This window comes from Hyposmocoma kahamanoa, unplaced genomic scaffold, assembly GCF_003589595.1.
Source record: "Hyposmocoma kahamanoa isolate Upper Pololo Valley unplaced genomic scaffold, ASM358959v1 168, whole genome shotgun sequence".
In the NCBI taxonomy this organism is placed as follows: Eukaryota; Metazoa; Arthropoda; class Insecta; order Lepidoptera; family Cosmopterigidae; genus Hyposmocoma; species Hyposmocoma kahamanoa.
The window spans coordinates 169076-194548 of record NW_020653608.1 but is presented as its reverse complement, the minus strand read 5'-3'; the positions used below and the strand labels follow the sequence as shown (position 1 = coordinate 194548).

At 36.7% G+C, this 25473-nt stretch overlaps 1 long non-coding RNA gene across 1 annotated transcript in view; it reads right to left on the bottom strand.

The window, feature by feature from the left end:
* Nucleotides 1-14833: 14833 nt before the first annotated feature.
* Nucleotides 14834-25473, bottom strand: part of LOC113225619 — a 74697-nt gene continuing 64057 nt past the window's right edge. Inside the window, exon 3 of the long non-coding RNA XR_003310031.1 lies at nucleotides 14834-14874. This is a non-coding gene — a long non-coding RNA (uncharacterized LOC113225619). The remainder of the gene's footprint in view (nucleotides 14875-25473) is intronic.

Sequence of the window (25473 nt, the reverse complement as noted above, 5' to 3'; positions counted from 1 at the left end):
CTTATGCAGGTATATCACGTTTTGCCCAAGTAAATATTATTCAATGTTCGAAACAACCACATAATAGCGTGCAAATAATTCAAGTACACCTAATGTTTGTTATGACAAGAATAGCAGGTGAGGCCTGTCTCATTTATCATTTTCCTTCCAATGTACCGCCGCTATCGGTTTGTTTTAGCCTCTTATACAGGTAATACTTGTTTATATACCGTGAAAGAGGAATTTATGGTGTAAATTGAATGTACTTTATGACGAAAATACAATATGAAAATGACCGAATTATCGACTTCATAGTAGACATTTATGTCGTATGTATAAATAATCTCAGTACACAGTAGTTTGCCACCCTTAGAGGTGGAATAGTTTCTTCAAATTTATATGAGACCACATCTGACGTACCCTCTTTAAAAAAAAAAGAATCATCAAAATCACAAAGGCCGCAGTTATCGCGTAACACATATACAAAAAAACACACTCGAATTGAGAACCTTCTCCTTTTTTTGAAGTCCTAAGTACTAAGATAACCGACCCCCTAGCCGACCTTTTGGTTTAGAGAGCCTTCCTACTCATTTAGCAAAATAGTATTTTATGCAATCGTTGCATAATGAGGATTCGTATAGTCGAATACGTATAATCTCAGTACAGAGTACTAAAAAACCGACCTCAAAAGTACGTGGAATTATACATCGCCACTATACAAGACTTGACAGTGGAGATAATAAAAATCGATTCTCACTACTCAAAGTATATTGAGAGAAAAACGCCTTGAATTGGAGAAATAGCAAAATCAACAATTAAAATAATTGCTCCTTAAGTAAAATTTAGGCGCTATTTATAAAAATGAATCGTCATGCGTGAACAGCCACCCTTGGAAGTGGATGATTTTCTTCAAAATGAAATGGGACCACTATGGAACAACCCCCTTTTCAACAAAAAAAAGAATCATGAAAAATCGGTTCACAAATACCGGAGTTATAGCGTAACATACATACAAAAAAGAACATACAGTCGAATTGAGAACCTCCTCCTTTTTTGAAGTCGTTTAAAAAGGTACGAGATTTTAAAATCTAATTATGTAATGTTTACCAACAATACTTTTTCTACGAGTAAATAAAATAATGAAATAACCGTCATTTAATGTTAATGCATTTTACTAACAATCCATGACAATAATAAGTTGTCACTTATTTGATAAAGGTTTATGGCCCGTTTACAAGATCTTTACGCCATTTTAATTAATCAGAAAGCAGTAGAGCGTTTGAATAGCGTCATGTTTGATATTTTAGTCAGAAAAAATACGACGTTCTTTCTTTGAAACTCATTATAGTACACAGGTATAGAAATATAATGTAATTTTTCAGTACGGTAGCGTGTCTTACAGACAATAGATTTTGTTCTGAACTAAAAAGAGCGCCTTTGGGACATGGTTTATGAAATTACAAGTGACAGATTAAGGTGGAGTAGAAGTTAGTGTAAAGGTACTTCAGCATTTTGGTTGAAATATCATGGCCCATAATTTGACCTGGATAAAAACTGGATGTTAATTATGTAGCTATAAACCACTTTTTATTAACAAACTTCAAAAAGGAGGAGGTTGTTAATTCGATTGTATTTTTTTGTATGCGTATGTTACGTGATTCCACCTCTAGGGTGGGAAACTAGGGGATGGATCCGGTTTCGCTCACTTTCTGGTAACCGATTTCAATACACTTCGCAAATAGAAATAATTCTACGAACCCTTTTTTTTTAATAAAAAAGTTACAATTAAAATTTCATACAATTAAGTTATAAATTTAATTGTTTGAAAACCGTAATTTGGTTAATGTAGTTTAGACAATCCTGTGTTTTTAGTAGGAATAAGACCGAAATCGTTTTCTGAGTGATCAACAAGAAATACAAAACACACAAATATTTTGCATTAATGTACATTTTTTTATATAAAAATACATTTTTTATTCCATTATTCCCAGTATGCACAGTAAAGCGACAGGTTTTTAAAGTACACATATTTTTCTATAAATCTAGCCATATATCATTTTTGTATGCCGTGTTTATAGCTTTTATGCTTTGGTGTACCATATCTTTGTATTTACGTAATTAAAGATCAAATTGGTTTGATTTTAAAAACGCCATTCGCTAATGACGCATTTAAATAAAAAATTTAAAAAAATATTGTTTTAAAGCGTCATTCACTAATGATGCAATAAGGAAGTCATATCAAATTGAATGTTACGGCTCACGGGTTAAAGGTTCAGATTATTTAACAACCCTCTACTCAGAACCAAATGGTCAGGTATTTCAGGGCGTCGACTGTATACAGATTTGGAATTATTTTTTATTAATATTTAAAAGCTTATATTAGTTTTCTTAGAAGCATTTTAGAAGGGAAGATCGAAGACAGGCATGTGAAGACCTACACGAAGTTATTTGGATCAGATAAGCGAAAAACTTAATGGCTTGTCGAGAACTGAAAGTTAGGGCTGAACAGAGATGGCACCAATTACTCCACCGACAAGAGCTCTTTAATAAGAAGGATAATAATGTTGTATTACATTTGTATAATTCGGGTTATGGAGCTTCTTTAGACTGGTTATTAGTTTTCTTGAAACCCGGAAGCTTGGGAACAATTCAGCCTTAAAGAACTTCTTGTGGCTTTAAAATATCATAAATCGTTTTCGAGACCCTTTTTTTGCCCTTAGAACCATTGCGTTGTCCCCATTTCGGGGTCACAAGTACCATAAGTCGCATAAACAAAGCGTTCAGAACGTAAATTTATTTACGTCTACTTCCGAAAACAGGATTCTAAAATGTACTTACCCGCTAAAAATACCCAATGCTTAAACAAAAAAATACCTTTGCTAGGCGGGTAGCAGGCAATGGAATGTTGTGACCAAGTAACATGTTTAACCGAACTCCACTGTTGAATAATGTACGAGTGTACAGGGGTCCAGTGACGAATTGCGGTACAAGGAGTCCACTACTGGCGGATTGAGAATAGGATGTTTGGGTCAAAGCTAGATCGCTAGACGTGGAATCTGAAATTACCCGTATCAGAGGCTAGTTGGGACTGCGATGTCAAAGACAATAACAAATTTATATTCTTTGGCTTCCGCAGTCGAATTTGATGACAATGAAAAGTCATATACCAATCCACATGTGTGAACAAAATAATACATCAAAATTTAACGTGTAAAAGCAGAAGCAAAAGTTAAACAAACTACATGAAACTAATTATGTATATGTGAAGAGAACTAATTTCGTTCGTGACAACTTTTCATGAGAGAGGTCTAAGATTTGACCTCCCTCATGAAAATTTACCATTATGCAGATGTGGCCTTATTATATCCTGATCGTAATAATTGTACTGTAATAGACAAGTAATAATTGACTTATGAAATTAAAAAAACGTTAATGCAATAAAGGACAGGAACAGCGTAGTGTCATAATCGATCGACTCGCTAAAAAGAATATTAATAAAACATTGAATTTCGCGTATATTCGAATTTGTACGGCAATAGAATGACCCTGACGTTATATGTGTTTCCCGATAGCTACAATTTAAGATTATTCAAGGCCAGAGATTTTCCCGAAAGAAACGCGTCATGTCGTCGGCTTTATCGTCGTTGAACTTTAAGAAGCTTGTGGATAAGCGTTCTTCTATTTTTTTTAAAGTGTGTAACAGATATCAATTATGTTATCATCTTCTGGATCTATCTTTCCTACATAAACTTTTCAAACTCCTTCTCGTCGCGTCGTATTCCTCATTACTGAGGGTCGTAACTCGCCTATGGAAACTGGGGGCACACCCCGGACACTCCATACAACAGTCAAAAATTATTTACCTACTACTACTACTGTAAGGTTTATTTTATAAAATATGTAAAAATTTAAAGATTTTGTTAATTAGTAACTAAAAATTTAATTTTTAAAGGACAACACTAGGTTAAGAAAAAAAAAATGACTTCATAAGATGTCATCGAGTGTTTCATTTTTCCTTACACTACATACAGCAAGGCGCTATCTGCACACGCGCAAATGTGTGCATGAAGTGGCAGGGTTACCCATCACTTTCTCATACTATTTCGTTACGTGGTCATAGCGGCAACATTTCGAAAAAAACAAAACGAAAATTCTAACGCGAATCTGTTATCTAAGATTCTATTAATAGAATCCTAATAATTATACATGTCTATTAGGTATTTATATCGATATATTATATATATATATATAATAAATCTGTATTTTTTATACATACATATATTACTCTGCAGTAAATAAATGAAGACAACAATAACTGAATGAGTCTCAGACATAAGTTTTTTTTTACTACGTTTCATCTTTCGGAAAATGATGATAAACAGCCGTACACAGCACAATTTACGACCATTATTTACTGCCTCCGTGGTCGAACGGTTACCATGCCGGACTGCCACGCAGAGGTCCCAGGTTGGATTCCCGGGCCGGGCGAAATATTTGTATGACCTACATTTATTTCTCTCGTGAGTTTGGGTGTAATTTGTGGTTGTCTATGTTTTCCTAGTGCGGGGCTATGTTGAGTGTGTGCGTTATTATATTATTATTATAAATAGTAACGTAAAATGATGTTTTATATTAACGTACAAGTTTCGTAATGAATAAATGAACACTATATTCAAATATCAAAGCCGTCTTCTCGCGAAAACGGCCCGCCGGCAGCCTTGTTGTCGTTCCGTCAATGTGACCGGCAATGTGCGGGGCGTGGTGCGGTATCTAAAACTAGGGAGGGGCGGAGAGTGTCCGTTCTCTTATTCTTTATTCTCTGCTGGGAGTCTACTCTCGTACTCCGTCAGACGTCCGACCGAAACAATTATTATCAAATAAGTATTACTCGACACAATTAAAGGATGGATGATACGATTGAAGCTTCATAGTTGGCATGGTGTTTTGATTTGGTCGAGTATTATTTAGTTCACAGTATTTATTTCGGTCGGAGAATGGGAATAGACTCCCAGTTTCTGCATAACGACGCTGCGCCATCTGTGGCGGTCTTTGGCATGCACACTTGGTTGGATCATCTTGTGGTACTGCGATCGCTGGGACGTTTACCGTCGATCGAACCTTTTCAATAACCGTCGAAACTTCTCAATAATAAATAGTCAACAATTTTGACATCAATGTCTAAATTTATCATTTCTCGTAGATACCCTCGTAACAAGATTTTTGCACTACTGTCATCATTGTTTGGACGTTCAAAATGGTTTTGACGACTGATGTCCTGCATGTTCTGACGTGTGCATCGCTGTATAAACACTCTCACTGACAAACAGGCGTTTGTTTGTTGGGACGAATATGTCAGAACTTGTTAGACCACATTTCGGCAGAACTCGCATCCATAGTAACTGTAGCCTTAGAAGTACAAAATTAGACCTCAACCTATCGGTCTCCGATTTATTTATATTACTTGATGGGCGGATATATTCTCGTACTCTCTAACTGGTCTCAGCAAGGCAATCTTTAGCAAGTACTCTATATTGGTATTTGTATTTCAATCCATTAACTTTAAAACTTAAAATTATGCTGTTTAAAGACAGTGCAAATTATGTTTCATCGTTAATTAGTTTTGCCTCTGTAATATAAAGAATTTGAGCTCGACAAAAGCAAGAAAACAATACCAGTCTCACATTCTTATTGCTAAAATAAATGTTTGATAAAGTTTTCCAAACAAACTTAAGCATTCTCGTGGCGGAAACTATTACTATATTCTTGTAACTTACTCCAAAGGCTGACATGTCCGCAGTACGGAGTTAGTCTGACAGCATGCTGAGTCGTATTCTCCTGGGACTATATGACGTCGACAGGCTTTACTCGAGCTCTGGAGGCTCCTACTACGGAACTAACTCGTACGCGAATAATTGACTGATCGTAAGTGGCTATCTACAACTTAGGAAGGGAAATAATCCTTAAGGCAGAGCAATAAAGACTGTTTTGCGATGTTTACTAAACGGACTTACTTCACCAAGTATCTTACGCTTTCGTGAAATAAACATAGGCTTTAGGGAATTTCAATTTCCATAGTAGAGGCGAAATCTTGTTCCATAAATTTAACTGTCTGACCGCTTGACACGATGTGTAGTAGCACCTTTATTTAACTCTTAGACAAGATAAAGTGTGAGAATTCCCTGGATCTGAAATTTCGTTGAAATTTTAATATGAATGTGGAATTTCGCCAAATGTTTGTTTAAGCCAAGTATGTGAAGATATGATGCAATATCTTCAAGATTTATGGATATTTTCAGCTCCAAACATTCAGGTTGCCAGGTGAAGCCTGAAAACCAGCAAATTGCTGAGGCTTTTTCCTTTTCTTCGACATAGATTTAAGCATAGTTTTATCTTAAATATTGTTGTGTTTTCTGTTGAAGAATAAATTTTTTTAATTTTTTTTATTTTTTTTTTCATTCAGATTCAAATTTAACCTTCTATTTTTAACCTCCGACGCAAAAGAAGGGAGTTATAAGTTTGGAAGTCTTTGTCTGAGTATCCGAGTGTCTGTATGTCTGTGTGTGGTATCGTAGGTTCCAAACAGATGGACTGACTTCAAAGGTTTTTTTATTTCAAGGTTAATTTAATTAGGATGATTTTTAGCTGTGTCTAATGAAAATCTGTTCGACAGTTTAAAGTTCATAAGTCCATCTTTACTTTCAGTAGAACTATCGTATTTGGGCTCATTAAGAGTTGTTACATTACATATTGGTGACTTTATTGAATTTTCGATGTGCACTGTTTTGTATAGGTTGTTTAATTTAAGTTTATATAATATCTGTTTGTTAGTGGCGTATTCTAGACGCTTTTCAATCCCAGGATAATGAAATGTTTCACAAGTTGTTGAAGAAACCATTTTTCTTGTGAAATGATTGTTCTTGAACGCTTGTTAATAAATATTTTATGAGCACCTCAAAACAAAAAAAAATCTGTCTATGATTCGTTCACAGAAGACTGTGTAGTTCTTGCTGATATTATATCCTGTAACTTTTAAGAAAACACCATATAAAATACATATTTATATTAAATAATACGACTATTAAAAAGTTGACCTGAAAGTTTGTGGAATTACATCTATTTGCCAAGTTTTATTGAAATTCGTTAACGGAAAGTGGGTCCAATAAACCGGAATGATCTCCCAATTCGTCACCCTTAGAGGTGAAATTTTGTCTTCAAATTTGAATGGTACTGCTACTGCGGTACCCTCTTTCCAACAAAAAGGATTTTTTTTTATAATATCAAGTGACGGGATGAACGAGTCGTGCTCCTGATAGTAAGCTACACTCCTGTTCATAACAGTTGCAGTGCCACTCAAACTTCAAATCGGAAAGATCTGAGGGCACTGCCACTGCGCCCGTCACTCTGAGCCATAAGTTGATAAGTCCCATGTGCCTGTAATTTCACCAGCACTCTTACACTTCAAAACCGGAACGCAGTAATGCTAATTTTAGTGTTTGGCGGCAGAAATAGGTAAGGTGGCAGTACTTCCCTGGACGAACTCTTTCACAACGAGCTCTCTGCTACTACCATGAAGAATTATCAAAATCTGTTCCCAAATGTCGGAGCAATCACTTCGCACGTCGCTTTAAAATTAAAAAAAAAATCAAAACCAATTTAACATGTAAGACGCAAATTAAATAATCTCAGTACAGAGTACTAAATAAACCGACCTCAAAGTATATATTTGCCAAGTTTTATTGCAATCTGTTACCAGAAAGTGCGCAAAACCGGATTCATCTTCTAGTTTGCCAAAAATCGGTGCTCGCTGCACATTGAGAAAAAAAGCGCCTTCAATTGGAGCATAACAAAATCAACCATCAAAACAATTGCTCTTTACAAAATTTAGGCGCTATTTATAAAAATAAGTCTTCATGTGTTAGAGGTGGATGATTTTCTTCAAAATTAATTGGAACTACTACTGAGATAATCTTTTTCCAACACAATCAGAATCATCAAAATCGGTTTACAAATACCGGAGTTATCGCGTAACATTCACACAAAAAGAACACAGTCGAATTGAGAACCTCTTTTTTTTGAAGTTGGTTAAAAACCTGCTTCCCGGAATTAAATAGCCATTGTGACAATTTTTGTCTGGATGTTGTCAACGATTAAAGCACTGCTCCTGATATAGAAAGAGGCAGAGCCATCCTCAATGAGGTCTATTTGAAGCAGCCCCGGACGGCAGCCAATGTCGTGAGCTGGCTTAACGTAATTTGTACATTAAATATTTCATTTCTACAAAGCTTCAAGGCTGCTTAACCTTCCAGCGGTCGCGCGCGGTCTCAGAGACCGCAGCGACCTTATTTTAGTCATTTTACAAAATCTATAAACACTAAACGGTTGCGCGACCGTGATATCCTCGAGGGGGTGAGGTACTTCCCCTTAGTAGGCCTGTGACATTCGTCGCAAGCGCACATGTGTCTTTATTTATGTTTGCGGTCTCAGATTCCGCGCGCGACCGGTCGTGTTCCAGAAAAATTCATGGAATGAAATTGAAACCTTGGTGAGTATTTCATGTTATATGTACTATATTACTTACAAAATTATATTATTTTTATTAATATATATTAAATTATTTATTATTTCACTATTTGTTGTAGATACAACATGTGTTACGAAGAATCACAACGGCTTGCAGAGGAGGCAGAAACAGAAGATGAAGATTTTTATGATGTCAAACCATTGTTACTGATGAAGAGTAGATTACCGTACTACCTGCTTTTAAAAAAAGTTGGAAGTTTTTTATTTTGTTTTCCTTTTTTTTTAATTAGAATTGAGATAGTACGGAGAACATCATGAAAAAAACTTTAAAAAATAATTGTGATTGTAGAGTTCCTACAATATTGTGCAATTGGTGACAATATTGATTGATCTTGATAATAATCTATTATAATGTGCTTATGAACGATTATGATAGAAAATTTCATCTTGTTTTGTTATTTTGTTGATTTTTAAAGTTGTTTGTGTCATATGACTAAAATTTTGAATTTTTATGGACTGTTCAACTAATAAGTACAAATTAAAAAAAATAATATGTAAATAATGTTTTTTTATTTACATTTATATAGATAAAATACTTTTTTATAATGTGATACACAACGTCATGAAAATATTAATTTGCCTTCTCAAACTGAACGCGTAAAGTTGCGGTCTCACAGACCGCACGCGACTGCTTATGTTCGGCGCAAGGGTGCGACCACTGGAATTAATTTTTGCTTCTAACTCTAGCAATTTTGGGAATTAAGAGTCGATACATAAGCTCGAATTTTTTTTTCCGTACTGAATCGGTTTTATTACAGAATTTTTTTTTTTTTACAAATTTAAAGCCATTTGTATATCGTATAGTATACGCGTTCTATTTAGTTCAGTTGATATTAAAAAAAACATTGGTATGTGTGAAGTACCTATTGAATACAGCGCTCTTCTTGTAAAATTTCGAGTTAAGTTTGTGTTTTATTTCTATCATGAAAATTTATAGGAATCGTGTTTTCACACCATGTACTCATCAGTGTACATCGTCAATTTTACTACACCTTTTTTCCTTAACACTCAACACTTTCACATTTATGCGGAATCAACCAGACTAACTATTTTTACGGATCTAAAATTGCGTACGTTTGTTTTTTCAAATAAACCAACGTTCCCGCCTTGATAGTGATAATAAGGTTATTGATGGAGCATACATCCCTAAATAATGCCTATTTACTCTCGCCTTGAAGTACAAAGTTATAGCGTTCAGGTAATAAAGTCTGCAGGCAGATTTCAATTCTTAGCCGTTCACCATATAAATGTTGAAGCGTAACGCTTTCAATTTGTCGTAATCATGAAAATGTAAGAACTGGATGAAAGCACTTGCGTGTAAAAAAGAGAGCATTAGTGGAGGAAGATATAGTGATAGTCAAAAAATATGCTGAGGTAGCTCGATGAAATAAGTAGATGAAGCAGATTTATAGGCTGGCCGACCAAAGCATACTATGATCAAATTGAGGACGTCCTAAGACGACCAGGTCAAGCGTACCCTTAACTGAAGAGAGTGTATGAAAGCATTGATGCATACGCATTAGAGATGCGCCGAGTGCTTGTTTGGTACTCGGTACTCGGTGTACTCGGCCGTCTTTTTTCTACTCGTACTCGGCCGAATAACACGGTTCATGAGAAGAGTTAGTCGGTTAAAATAAAGCATTATAGCTATAGACATAATAAAGTAAAACCAACAATATGTTTAAAATAATCAAAAGAGATTTATTTTACATATTCTAGACAATTGTAACAATTTGTAGCAATTTAGCAATTTAAAAAGAAAGATTACATTATTAATATTCAAAATTTAACAAAGGCAAGTTTTGATGTAGGAATGCAAGGCTTTCTGCGCGTTCAGGCACTAATAATAGGTAAGGTAATAGTCTGTACATTTTTTCTTCATACACATTACCCGCGTCGGAAAATAACCGCTCGCTATACATAATCCTTGCAGGTGCGCATAAAAACACTCGTGCGAACTGTGTCACTTTTGGATAATCTTCTTTTATGCCCTGCCCACCATTAGAAAGGACTCTGCTCTCGCGACAATAAACTTTCATTGACATGTCGGTCTAATTCTAGGTTGCATGAACCGAGTAATATTCGGTACTCGGTTACGCGGTAAAACTTATACTCGGCGCATCTCTAATACGCATGTTGACGACACGAGAAAAACCGTGGTAGCATATTGGTTTGACCTACCGCCGCTCAAGCAGAAGCTATGGGTTAAATTACGGCTTGATTTTATGAGGAAACAAAACTCTGGTGAATGATCTCTTTATTCCACAGAAAAAATGTGTACGTATCATCACGAATATCAAACAGATGGAATCGTGTCGACTACATTTTAAAAAATTATAAATATTAACCCTACCTTCTATGTACACATTTGAAATGGTTAAATTTATTAGAAAAAACAGTGAACTATTCATTAGTACTGTACCCACTTCTATAAGACCGTCGCCTTCCGCAAAGTGCAAACTGCATCCGTGGCCGAACGGTTACCACGTCGGACTGCCACGCAGAGGCCCCAGGTTCGATTCCCGGGCCGGGAGAAATATTTGTATGACCTACATTTATTTCTCTCGTGAGTTTGGGTGTAATTTGTGGTTGTCTATGTGTGTGTCCATGGCACCCGCGACACAGGGTTTCCCTAGTGCGGGGCTATGTTGAGTGTGTGCGTTATTATAAAGTACATTAAGCATCTATCAGAATAGTCCGTATTATAATGCAATAAAAATTCACAATAAACTACCCGAATTTCTAAGATGTGAGACAAATTACAGAAAATTGACTAAAAAAAATAAAAGTGTTATTAATCGGCAAGTGCTATTATAACTTAAATTAATTTCATATTGACAAACTTGTATAGTTATTTGGTTAAATTATGTTGTTATGTTATTTTGTGGATTTGACGAAGACTCGTAATGGATAATCGACATGTTATTTCAATCTATATTGTATTTTTATTATTATATTTTGCAATGTGTGAAATAATGTATATACGCCAAAAAGTAGCAACTATACTCTAACCAAATTCGATGTAGAATAAATGTCAACAAACAAAAACATGATTTTTAGGATTGTCATCTCGGACTCCTTCACAGTTACTATATCTTGAAGTCATGTTTATAATGAATATTGTTCAACGGAAGTTTGAAATCACTTAAAAATTACATAAAAATGACCAGTAATTAATTATTTGTAAAACTGTGTCATCCCTAGTGACTTTTAGATTTGAAGAGAGAGATTGTAAACATTCGAGTTCTAGTGGTAATTCAAGTTCAGAATCGGAGATATATGCAGGATGATACAATATGTGGAAAATTAATATCTAAAAATAAATCTTACCATTTTGTTTCTTTTCAATTACCATTACCTACCATCTAATTTTTATTTATAAATCATATGTCAATAGGTAGTTTGTAAACTTTATGATAATTGGTGAGGTAAGCATTACTTCTACATAACCCAATTACCTACTTACCTATTTAAATTCCAATTAAAGGAGCAGGCCGTGGACAGAGCATGCATTAATAATGAGCATTGAAAAAAATGTTGTTTTTGTATGCCATCATTGGTCGCCTAGCAATCTTTTATTATTAAACATTCTACATCGAATTTGGCTAGAGTATAAGTGTCATACCCCTGCGGGGTGTCACAGCAATACCTACTTACCTAATGGAACGTGTATTGTAGTGACTTGCATTTTAAATAAATAAATAAATTTAATTTGGAATTCACCATGAGTATTTCGGTGAAGGAAAACATGGTGATGAAACCTGCACGTTGAAGAAGGTTCACAACCCTCGGAAAACGAGTGAAGTCCCCAACCCGCATTGGGTCAGCATGGCGGACCCAAACCCTCACCTGAGAGGAGACCCGGGCCCAGCAGTGGGACGTACAAAGGGATTGATGATGACGATAAGGCGAAATATATATGTCAGGACGGTAGCAAGTGGAAGCTGTGGTTTCAGTTGACTCTAATGGGAAAAGGTGTTTATGTAAAAAGAAAACACTTTTAGTACTTTCGTATAATCTTTATAACGACGTGAAACAAATTAATTTCCTATTCACTTTAAGTAATCCTCGGTACATACAGGCGTACAGGGTGTATAGAACGTCCGTCCAAAAGTTGAGCTTTTTGCTAACTAATCCGTGTAGGAAAATTTAATAACAGCTGCAATATTGTCAGGAACAAAGTTCGGCTAACCTTTGATGTACGAAACTCGGTTCTAACTATATTTAGTATAAAAGCTAAGACAGACGGCCCCAAAGGCATAACTTATCGACAAGTTACCAAGTACAAAGTCGAGTATAGAGACACTCAAAGGGAAATTAATATTAGTCCCACATTCGATTGAAAATGGAACTGAATTTCATTTATGCGTAATTCATGTTCTGCAGGGAATTACTTATCCAATTACTCCAACTTCATCAATGCGATTGATGATTTTGGGAATTACGAGTAGTTCAAAATAAAACCTATTGTGTAAGAAGAATAATGCAGAGTAACATAAAGACCTCTGATTGGTTGTTTAAACTATCAAAATCACTCAACAAAAGTGTCTAGGGATCAAGCATTACTGAAAAATCAGGTTATTTTAATGTTTTTTTTAAATCTTTGTTTTTAATCAGTTTCATATGTTTAACAAATAACTAAATTATTTAATAAATTCACATCGATATCTTTATTTGACTTTAATAGGGTAATCAAATATTTAAAAAAAATGCCTTCATTCTTAGACACTTTTGACGTGTGTAGTTTATTTGTTAAGCAATACAATATAAAGAAGAAAATACAAATTAATAATCACACAAACGTCAAAAAGGTTTACAACTCAAACACAAAGGGCTATGGAGTACATACCTAGCTGATATTCTGCCATAGCACGTAATGGACATAAAATACACTAAAAATTAACAAATACATACCCATTTGAGTAACAACAACAAAAAACAACTGAAAACCTTATTTTCAAAAGCAACAAAATCGAATCGAAATAAAACCACAACGCCCGACACAAATTAAAAGGAAACTGCATTCAGGCATTGGTTGTCAGATACCCCTTCTGACCATTTTCACAGAATGGCGATAACAATTGTGGTATCTGTTTTACAAAATGGCATCAATTATCCATTGTAGATGATTGCGAGAACACTAGAGTATTCCACAAATTGTTGATAAATCAAACGACAGTTTACGAAAATATAAATTAACATTAAAAAATATCTTTATTTCATGGGAAAGATAATTAACACTTCAAAACATCGCGTTCTCATTGGTAATGAGAAGAATGAATAACAAAATTTCGAGGTTGCCATTTTTATTTCATTTAACAACACTACTATAGTTTTATCGACCGAGGATGAGCTTATACAGCGTGTACTTTAACTGGGTCATTATGGGGAAATCCGAAACCATAGGAGATACAAGGAAACTGTCTTATGAATCATTAAGTCTTTTTTTGTGAAAACAATTTGGTCATAGTAAATTTTTCGGTGAAGCTTGATTGTCCATAAAAATGGATAGTTTTTTTTAATGCTGATCGACTCAGTTTCATGTAACGGCTATTTTATTGAACTGAAAGAAAAAAAACGGGACTAGAAGTAGGTCTATTTTAATAAAAAAACTCAAAAACAAACAGCATCGAAGACAAAATATTCATTTGAATTATTTTGCATGAAAAAAATTTTGTTAAATTTGACCAATTTCTGCAGACCCGATTTTTTCCTTCCAATACAATGAAATGATCCTTACATCAAAACTGAGTCTTAAAAAATTATCAATACAATTTTTATGGAAGGGAAGGGAGGCCTTTACCCTGCAGTGGGACAGTAAATGGCTGAAAAACTAAAAATGAAATTTTTTATGTAAAACTCACGCTTCACCAAAAAATTTACTATGCCAAAATTGTTTTTATAAAAAAGGACAATGATCCCTAAGACAGGTTCCTTATATCTCCTATGGTTTCGGATTACCCCATACTATCCCAGGTAAAAAAACACACTATATACAATAAATCTTAAGTATTAAATTTTTATTCCAAAGTACATAGTTTAAAATTCGTAAGTGGTACATTTCGTAGCTTAGTATAGAAGTATCTATAACATAAAATGTCCGACAAGCAAAAGTAACACTGGATATAACAAGAATACTGATGTGCATATAAAGATAATCGATAGCAGTAGCATTCTCGAGTTAGGAGTCGGTCGGAAACTGATGTCGGGACATTTTGCGGATCTTAAGATATTTCCTGGATTTTCCAATTCTGCTGACGTTCCCCGGGATATTTGCGGTCACATTCCGTTGATTGACCCAGAATGTGTGTTGACCTTTAAGCAGGACATCAGACATATTATTAGATTTAGCGATATGTTCTGTATGGGCTGAAAGAATGTTTCGTAATATTTAGAACTTCGGTAAATACATTATTTATGATTATACGTTGTTTATTATGCTAATGCGTAAAACGTGCAACACACAGTGAGTGGGTGCGTGCCGGGTCGGGAGCACGGGCGGCGGGACGCACACGCCCGCACCCGCTCTCTATGGTTTCACGCTTAATTGTGTGGATCATGATTATGTGTAATTACTATAACGCGGTATATTTTTTAAAAGTCTTCATTGTTAGATTTAAGTGTAATAACATTACAGATTCTGTGATTAAGTTAATTAAATTAAATTTATTTTGTACTAGCTGGTGCTCGCGACTTCGCCTAGTTGAATAAGTACTTTGATTAGCTTTAGTTTTATTGGTTCTCCATACAGATCGCCGCCTTTGAGATTTATTTTTATGACAAAAAGAAGCCTTATGATAAATAAAAAACCTCCTAGGTCTCATCTACCTCTATACGTAAATTCATCAAAATTGGTTCAGCGCTTTAGATGTGAAAACGTAACCGACAGAGTTACTTTTGCATTTATAATATAAGTTTAGATTAATTTGCGTAAAAACCGATTACTTTTTTAACCGGCTTCAAAATAGGAGGAGGTTATCAATTGGACTATATTTTTTTTTTGTATGTATGTTAGGCAATTACTCCGTCATTTGTGAACCGATTTTGATGATTATTTTTTTATTGGAAAGAGGGTAACTCAGTATTGGTTCCTCTCAGTCAGTACTCAGTATTTAAATTTGAAAAATATATTCCAGCTCTACGGGTAGCAAACAAGCGCATGAATCCGGTTTCACGCACTTTCCGGTGACCGATTTCAATAAAACTTGGGATCTCAATAAAATTTCCACGAACTTTTATGGTCGGTTTCTTTTATAAAAAAGTTGTTATTACTGTATGTAACTGTATCAAACCATATATAAGTGCATATCACTTCTGAACACTGGTCACTTCTAAAAAGAAGATGTAGGTTATAAATAATCAAGTTGGCTCGGCGCGTGATGGGTCTTCGCGTGACTTTGTTTTTTTTAAAAAAACTTCACCTTTGAAAAACGTGTGAAATCCCCAATCAGAATTAAGACAGCAGAGTGGCACATAATATACCCTAAACTTTCTCCACAAAAGAAACCAGTACCACTGATAAGTGTAACTGGTTGATGATAATGATGAGACTCTCAGTATTATTGAACACGGTTTAGGAACTGCTGACGTCATTGATCTCCAACTTCTTATGGGGCAATCCTCTTAAAGGGCAATTTGTAGCTTCTAATCTATGTCACGTAATACCTGTCCTAGTACAGGAGACAGTTTCAACTTTACTACATATCGCATCCGACAGTTCGGTCACGTATTCGATACACTAGCTCTAATGCATGGTAAGGAGTAATCATCCATTAGCTGGTCGGTACATGGGTGATCTGATGACATGAGGGGAATATTAAGAGTTAAACCAATTTTGATTCGAGATTTAGTTTTAGATCCTGTAATATAGGACTTTAGAAGAAGTTATAAGCAGTTCTCCTTGTGTAGTAGGTTTATTAATTATGTTCAAAAGAATACATGATATTTTGAATGTTGTAGATCTGAGTTGATAATTATTTATCTTTCCTACCCATAATAAGAAAGAAAATGAAACAAATTGTGTGAAAACTTTTTCAACTCCACTGTCAAATGTGTGAAAACACAATTAATTTGTGTAATAATGTTGATGGGACTTTGGTGCTGAGAATCAATCAAGCATGGATGGCATATTACAAATCTGGTATGGAAAAGATAATATCTAAGAAGCAGTAGAGCACCTCGTCAAAGAGTTCGTCTAAGGAAGTACAGCTACCATGTATATTTCTAAGTGACTTGTCAACTTCATGTCTTCATGTCTCAGAGTCCCTCAGTTCTTTTAAAGCTCTGTGACTGTTATGGACAGCTGTGTCGCTTGATATTATAAACAAAAATATATATTCCGCCGTAGTTTGCAACGATAAATCGTTGTAGGAAGATCGTGCTTACAAATACGTTGGCTCCTACACTGCGTTTGCTGAGCCGTGGTCTCCACTCAAGCACCTCAATAAGAGCAAAATTAATAATATAGTAAGTAGTATGTAGAAGAAAAATCTAAATGGAACAGAAACTATTTATAACTCTTATTTATCTAGGGCCGCACCCTTAGGCATCGTGCACACGAGGCTGGCAACTCCCTTTTAAATAGCAAAAGTTATGAATAAATTAATGAGATTATTATTAGATACATTCATGACGTCGTATACAGTATATAACATTGGGCTTAGTAGCACGCCTTGCATGACGCCTTTAGTTTCGTTTAGACTGAATCAATCGTGGAATACAGTTGGTCTGAAACTGATCAATCATATGGTTTCCCCTTTGGATATCTACGTTTATTTATTCTCGATCTATTTGTAATTATGACTGAAGGCTTCAACTATGGTTTCTTCTCATCGTAACGAGGCACAGTAAACGCTTGCTATCGTGGTGAAAGGATTTACCAATCGGCGTAAGATACTCGCCGATTGTTGCCCAAGGTTCCTTTCGTGCACCCCAAACCTAAGTACGACTTTTTATCATAAACTGTACGAAGACGTACATTATGTATTACTTAGTACGAGTTTAGTGGCACGTGGATGTGCAATCTGTCAAATGTACTCGCCATACTTCTTCGTTATCTATTATGAAAACTGATCTCAAGGATCCTCATCATCGTATGTATTCAAATATATGAGATATTTGAGAAGATATTCCAACGAACTGGCATTAAAGCCAAGGGTCTGTAGATCGCGTGTACATTTTACCAAAGGTATTTACGTACAAAACGATCATTTGCTCATAAATTTTATTGTTCTACATTGGTAACGCAATTAACTTAAGCCGTTTGTGTATAAGTATCGTTCCACCTAAATGAGGTTCATAATTTCAAATTATTGCTCCAAACATGCGGTGATCAACTTTATTGAGTGTGGGTTTACGAAAATTATTTTCTTTTTTTTATAAATAACAGCAAACTTGGCCATTATTTCATATGCTTGGCCACTATTTCACCGGATGTTAAGCGACGATGCGACCGACGGTGATATTGCCTAAAAATACCAATTAATTCTAGCCTTGAATAGTCCCAAATTGTACTTTTGGGGAAACACAGATGTACTTACTTCACATTCAGAAAAAATCATGGGATCCGGTTGTATTCGAACCATCGTCTTCAGCATACCAGGCCGACGCTCTCCCAAGTAAGCTACGGAACGAACCAGCAGAACCAACGAATTTTTCTATGTGCTTGTTGCAGATCTTCGTTTTTCTTTTTTTAACGACTTTTTGCCGTAGCACTATCTGCAAGAAATTACTTCCTTACCTTTACACCTACTAGCGGCTGACTAGAGATGTCACTTTAACGACTGTAATATGAAGTTTATTGACTATCACGCACGATGTTTTACTATCTTGATATTTGGGACATAGATAGGTGGGACGGCAGAAATTGGGTTCACCTGCTTTGGATAGGGATCAGAACTGCTTCGTACCAGGAGGGTAGAACGCAAGACGCAAGTCTGCTCCCAATCTTGCTTATATGGTCGAATCTTGCCTTTCGGAAAACCCGTTTGCAGATCTTGGCGGCAGAGTTAAAAGTTTTCTTTGTCGCGCGAACCCTCCTTGCTCGAATATTGCGGCCGCGAGCTTGTACCCGCGTTTGGTAAGTGGATTCCTTGCGGGCCTCAGCACGGGCACAATTCGCATTAAACCTTGGTCGGGTTTTGTGACCGTGCGGAATTTCGGAGAATGGAATAAAGCACTCCATTCCCTGCCGGATCATATCCGCAACCGCATCAGCAGAGCAAGAGGGGTTACCCGAGGAAAAGCAGACTCCAAGGATAAGATGCAAAGAAGTGCCGCATCTCATCCCAGTCTGCTGACTCGTATCGCCATAATCTTCTTGTGCCTCTTGGATAGTCAACTGGGGGAGAGTATGTCGACACGGTTTTCACCACACAGTGATCGGACGTTCCCAGCGGAGCCGAGATCGATACCGAGTGTCCGAGTGGATCTGTTGTCAGCAGCAGGTCCAAGCAATTGGCCGTATGTCCGTCTACATCCGGTACCCGCGTTGCTTTATTTACCAGCTGGGTGAGATTTAGCGATATCGCAAACTTGCGATATAGCCATTCGCTGTGGTGAGCATTAAAGTCCCCGATAAAAATATGCTCCACTGAGAGGTACCGTTGTTGGACTTTATCTGCCATCTCGGTCAGATGTTCAAAGAGTCTGGTTGTCTTCTGATCACCGCTGTGCATTCTGTATACACAAGCATAGAGACTCTTCTCGTTCCCGTATTCACCAGAATCCATATAATGGAAAACCCGTTATCCTCAAAGCAACGGAGACGCCGACAGTAAATGTTGTCACGGACATACACAACACAAAAATTTGTGTTCAAGCGAGTAGCCTGTGTAGTAGAGGTACGCCACGTCCAACGGTGTTGCTATCTGCGACTCTGTTAAAAAGAAAAGGTACGGCTTCTCGAGTGCAAGACTCGGATGTTAGTGAGGTGCACTTTCAGCGGGAGGAAGTGCCGCCGTTGTTTATTCTTATTCTTCTTTATAACTTTCATGTTGGTTGGCTGTGTTGATGGGGAAAATTGGATAGTTCAGGCGCCATTCAGTTGACCAATGTAACTCTCAAGTTAGCCAACCTTTGGGGTACTCATCTGGAGACTGCGGGGACGCCCGAGCCCCCCCGATAAATGGCTACCGGGTTCTCCCATCCAGTCGCCAACTGGCACGGTGGAGCATTTCGGGATCCCGGGTAACTCATTCTGGAGGGTTCCATAATGAGTTACCCGGTACAGTCAGCTGAGAGTCCTAAAAACCGTTACTAAGCGACGCAACAGACACCCTCAAATTCCCCAAAGGCACTGCCACGCACGTGGAACGCAGCAAACTGCTTGGCGCCTGGCTTCGACGGGATCATTCAGCCGTCACTAGACGTTATTGATACAAGTAGTGTCGTTGCCCGGGGTGGACCGCTAGGAGGTAGATCCCAACCACCCCAAACCTACAGACGGTGACTTGGATTACACTTTTTTGCACAGGGGTTTTTCAAATATCACATTTTAGTTATGTTAATGTTATTATTTTAATATCCAGTAATTACTAAAAAAAACTGTTCATAATATGTGGAACAAAACAGAAGCAAAACCTTAAATATAATTTGAACTCACGCAAGTTATAATGTTTCTAAAATGTTGGACGCCATTTTGAAAGTCTCGGAAGCCATTACGCTTGTCGAACATGTTAAGGGGCCGCCGACAACGACTCATTATCTCAAAATCATTACAAGTTGTGTGTCTGAATTAAATTTGTAATCCCGCCCTTGTTTCAAACTTTTTAGTACACGCATTTCGTTATACTTTAAAACCCAAGTGCTTATAATTTTTGTTTCGAAGCTAGCTCCGAAGGTTGTTTCTTAAAGTCGATACTTCTTCAGCTCGTTTCGTATTCATTTCTCATATACCAATAAGGTTCATTTTGCTTTGGTAGAGCAGCAGGTACACAGGCTTTATTTCAGAATTTCTTTTTTTACAAACAAAATTAAAACCATTTAAACAAAGGTATATCGTATACTATCCGCGTTCTATTTAGTTCAGTTGATATAAAAAAATCGTTGGTACATGTTAAGTAATTATTGAATACAGCAGTTTTTTTGTAAAATTTTGAGGTAAGTGTATGTTTTATCTGTCGTGAAATTTTTTATGAATCGTTGTTTTCACACCGTATACTAATCAGTGTATATCTTCAATTTTATACCTATATATTTTTTCCAAAATAATTGATTCAACATATTTGCGCGCTCTTCGACGGCCATTAATCGGATCGAGCGAGTCGCGCATCAAGTGCAACCTGCGAGTTTTCATTTTCCTTTCTTCAGGAAGTGTCTATGAGCTCTTTGAAATTTTGTAAGGGCTTCATGACTAGAAAAAGAGTTAGGAAACCCTGGCTTAGATGGTAACCGTGCCCACCAGTGTAGTGGGTAAAGGATGATGATGATCTTATACCTTTACACGTAAAAACAGTACAAAAACTAAGTAGTGGAAATACAAATAATAGAACATTTTGCACACGTTTTTAGAGTTTAACCACGTTCGAAACAAAAGGTCTATACGTGATAGTTGCAACATAGAATATCCCACACATCCGGTGTAACAACGACATAATTGCAAAAGCGTACAAAACTGAGATAATTATGGCATAGCCATCGTTTATTTCAACACACAGTTTTCCTATATAGTATACGAGTATCACCGCGTTTAAATTACTGACTAACTTATTAAATCTATGTGTGCACGTCCAATTATATATTATTATATATAATTTTTTTTAAAGTTTTGTTTTATCATACAAAGTGACGGGACGAACGAGTCCATGGCACCCGCACTAGGGAAACCCTGTGTCGCGGGTGCCATGGACACACATAGACAACCATAAATTACACCCAATTACAGTCATATAATTATATCTCCTTGCCCGGGAATCGAACCTGGTGTAATGGTCAGCTCCAGTCGGTTTGAGTGAGCATGAGACTGGTTGTGCGTGAGTTCTGGTAGACTCGATGCTGCATGTAAAATTTTTAAGCAAATAGAATGAAGGATGAAGTAGCCTTACACACAACTAAAACAAGTTTCAAGTAGAAATAACAACATGCTTTATTAAAATTTAAAGCTATAACATGTTACATACGGTAAGGTTAAATATAGGGGTTCATTATGAAGAACAAGTATTTTACTTCCCCCGAGTTTACAGACATGCTTTTTGCTTTTATCAGTTATACATATATAAGGTTAACTTTAATTATACTTAGAGCTAATACACTGCACTAAGAATTTTTGAAAGTACATGAGTGCCACACGGAAATGTCACTTATATGTCACTGACCTGGAGGTTACCGGATGCACTTTTAAGTTACATACCAGACTTGGCGCGAAGACAGCGTAGTTTCTACAGGAGCAACGCAAATATATGTGAATGCCGACCACCCGTGTAACACATGACACGTGGTCGTTCACAGCCGAACAGAAGTTACGGCGATTATGTGCCAGCCGTTAATGGTGAAACTTGTAATTACAAAGTAGAAAAAAAATGTCAAAAGAAACATCTCGCGAAGGAAAGAATCCAGAGGTCAACTCACCCGGTCCGATGACACGGGTTTTACATCTTGTACAGGGTTCGGACACCCAAAATTACGGCATCTGGCTATTCCTTAATTTTCTTATAAAAGAAGACATTGGGGGACCATGCCCCCAATGGGATAAATCACCGCTGAAGATATAGAATCTGGTACACCTTTCGAGCCGACGTGTCGAACAGAAAAGACAAGCCTCCGCCGAATTCTAATCTATCGATTCATCCAGATGAAGCTACAAAGTCTTATCAGCTAAACCAGCTAGAATACAGGGCGATTACAGGTTTACGCAAATTACTTTACCGAAAGTACTTGGCAAACTAATTGGCGGCGTTCGACATGGAAATAGTAAAAAAGAGTCTATAATTTACAAGAAGCTCGACTACAAAAGTAAAATCGAGTTTATTGGTCCGCAGTAATAGTATTTTGCGTTACTATACAAGAAAAATTAGCCAGGGTTGGTGTTTTCAAAAATATGTCAAACTAAAGGGTATCCATTCACTGTATTGATTTTATAGAAAAATCGTTCACCATATAAATATTTTGTGCCCCGCAAAATCCGAGAGGCTATTGAAATAATTAGGCGACCAAATTTTAATAGAGACAGAGGCTGGAGCTTGCCATCGACCTGGAAGCCGTGTCTTCATGGCGCTCGGTATGCAGCTGCAGATGTTAGTGGTAACGATGTGGTGAGCTCTGTGTGCTGGACTGTTCCCGACAACAATCCTACGGACAGCAGTAGCGAAGAAGAGTTCCAGGACGCGCTGACGCAACGTATCAGCGTCCCGACTTCCCCACTGCGGACTGTGTCATCGGCGCGCGCGCAGAGAGCCGCAGAGAGAGAGAGTGACGCGGTCACGAACTTTGCACTCAACCCCTGAAGAAGACCATCGATTATGGTCGAAATTAGTCGGACCGCTTCCGACTAAAATACTACGCGAGTAAGTCCCGTTACTTTTATATTATAAAGTCTTTAAATGCAGAATTATTTTTAAAATAATGTCTATATGTGCAATATTCTATTATTTTCTCTCCAAGTCTCATAGCCGTGAGGCGTGATGACTATGATGATGGTGATGATGTCGGAGTGTCACTGCTGCGGCGCCATCAGTCTAAACGATTTTCGAAAAGTTAATTTAATTACAACGCCATCTAGGAGATCTAGATTGTACTAGTTGAAAACATCAAGCAATCCGCTTGGGTAAGGCCGATTCACGACTTGGTGGTGGAATGAGGATGACTTGGATTATGAGACAATCTAGAACGGATGAGCAACAGTGCGTCACTCACAGCTTGCAGCGTTTACGATTGAAATCCTTTTCAACCTGAGCCATGTTTTGTACTTTCGAACTATACTGTGAAAAGCGGTTAAAGGAATTAATAGCAATCAACTGACGTTATTATTTCACCGCCGGCTGAACGAAGTAACAGACGAATAGTAAACTAGCCAATTATCCAATAATTCCTGACTAAATCTGTGATCGAGGGTGTTTCCTTTAACGTCTCCCTTACGCCCATTATTCCAACATGCATAATATTATTATTGAATGAACTTCCAAATATTTCTTAGTGTTAAATTCCGCGTACGTTACACCAATGATATTCACGTTCATTACGAGCATTTGCTCGTAAATTATTATGTTCTATATTGTGTAATGCAATTAACTTAAGCCGTTTATATACGTAAGGCTCCCCCAAATTATGCTCATAATTTTAAATTATTGCTCCAAAGAAACGGTGATCAACAGTATTGATGTGGGTTTAGGAAAATTAATTGTCGATAATTAATTGGTTATTAATTGCTTTTTAAATATATAGCGTTCATAAATTTATGAGATAGAATACGTAATAATATAGAGAACGGGCTCAGTAGCGCGCCTTGTGGTAGCCTTTTGGTTATATTAGAGCGGAACCAGTAGCGCGCCTTGCGGTAGCCTATTAAACTTAGTTCATTCGGCTGGACATTGCAACTGAGCAATCACAAGGCTTTACTCAGTTATAATAAATATTGCGTGCTGCATTATTAACGCGAATGTATGGCATGTTACTTTTTACATGTAACTATGTGGAATTCATTCCCAGATATTATGTATTCACAATTAATATGTGAAAATGGCACCTTTTGTTTTTCTAATTGGTACTTAAAGTCTACAAGGAAATGTTATACATGTTAAAACTGAAATTGTTATAGCCGTGCGTAGTTAGTAGAGAAATATTTTATTTCTGTTATAAAGGTTTTTTGTGGATTTTGTAACAATAAGGGTATTAATTTCTCAACACCCACCACTGAAATTGTTCCATGGAAGCTAGGTAGACAGCTAGTGTGGGATGCAACATGTATGGATACTGTAACTGCTTCTCATGTACTTGCAAGCGTGGGCGCGGCAAGCTCTGTCGCCAGAGCGGCTGAGAACCCCAAAAGACTCAAATACGCCAACCTTGCGCAGTGCCATAGCTATGTGCCTTTTTCGGTTGAAACCTTGGGGCTCTGGGCGCCACAGAAGAAACTTCTGGCGAACGAGCTGTCGGATCGCCTCGTAGAAGCCTCAGGTGGCCGCAAGACTGACAGTTATTTCCGCCAAAGAATAAGTTTAGCTGTTGAAAGGCGAAATGTTGCCAACCTTCTGGGCACGATGCCTCAGGGTACGGCCCTCAAGGAAATTTTCTACTTATAAACTTTCAAATACTATATTATATTTATATTATTTCTCGAATACATAGCCTATGTGTCAGTAATAAAGTTTTTCCTCTACAGCAAAACTTGTACAGCGCTGAAATTGTACGTGAACGAAATGCATGATTTGAAAAAAAAAGTATTTTTATACGAATTGCCAACCACATAAATAATTTCCCGGTTCTACTTTGGTAATTGGTAATTGTAAGCGACTTGGTACTACATGAGGTACTGCTGTTCATCTTCAAGATTTATCCGAAAATAATAGCCTCGGAAAGATCCATTTTACACTACAATTGTTCAAATTTATGTGAGCTTTTCTTTGTACGTAAACAGACTACAAAATATCTCAGCATTAGCCTTGATTTGTAAATTTAATCTCGCAAAGGTATAAAAATGCTTTGAAAACTATTCCACTCGTAAAATGAATTCAATGTCGACCACGTTAATTAAGTTAATTTCATTATTTTAATTAATAATTAGTGCAAAAGGAAATCAATTTTCATTAAGCTAATGCAAAAAGTGTGTTAGTCAAACAATCGTATTGTTTAATAGTGCTTGATATTACACAGGATGTTGCAAAATGTTCCAGTAAATACTCCGGCATATGAAAGATTACTGGCGATTATCTATCCCAGCAGAACTTTCCTCTTTTTTCTTTAATTTGTCTCAGAAATCAG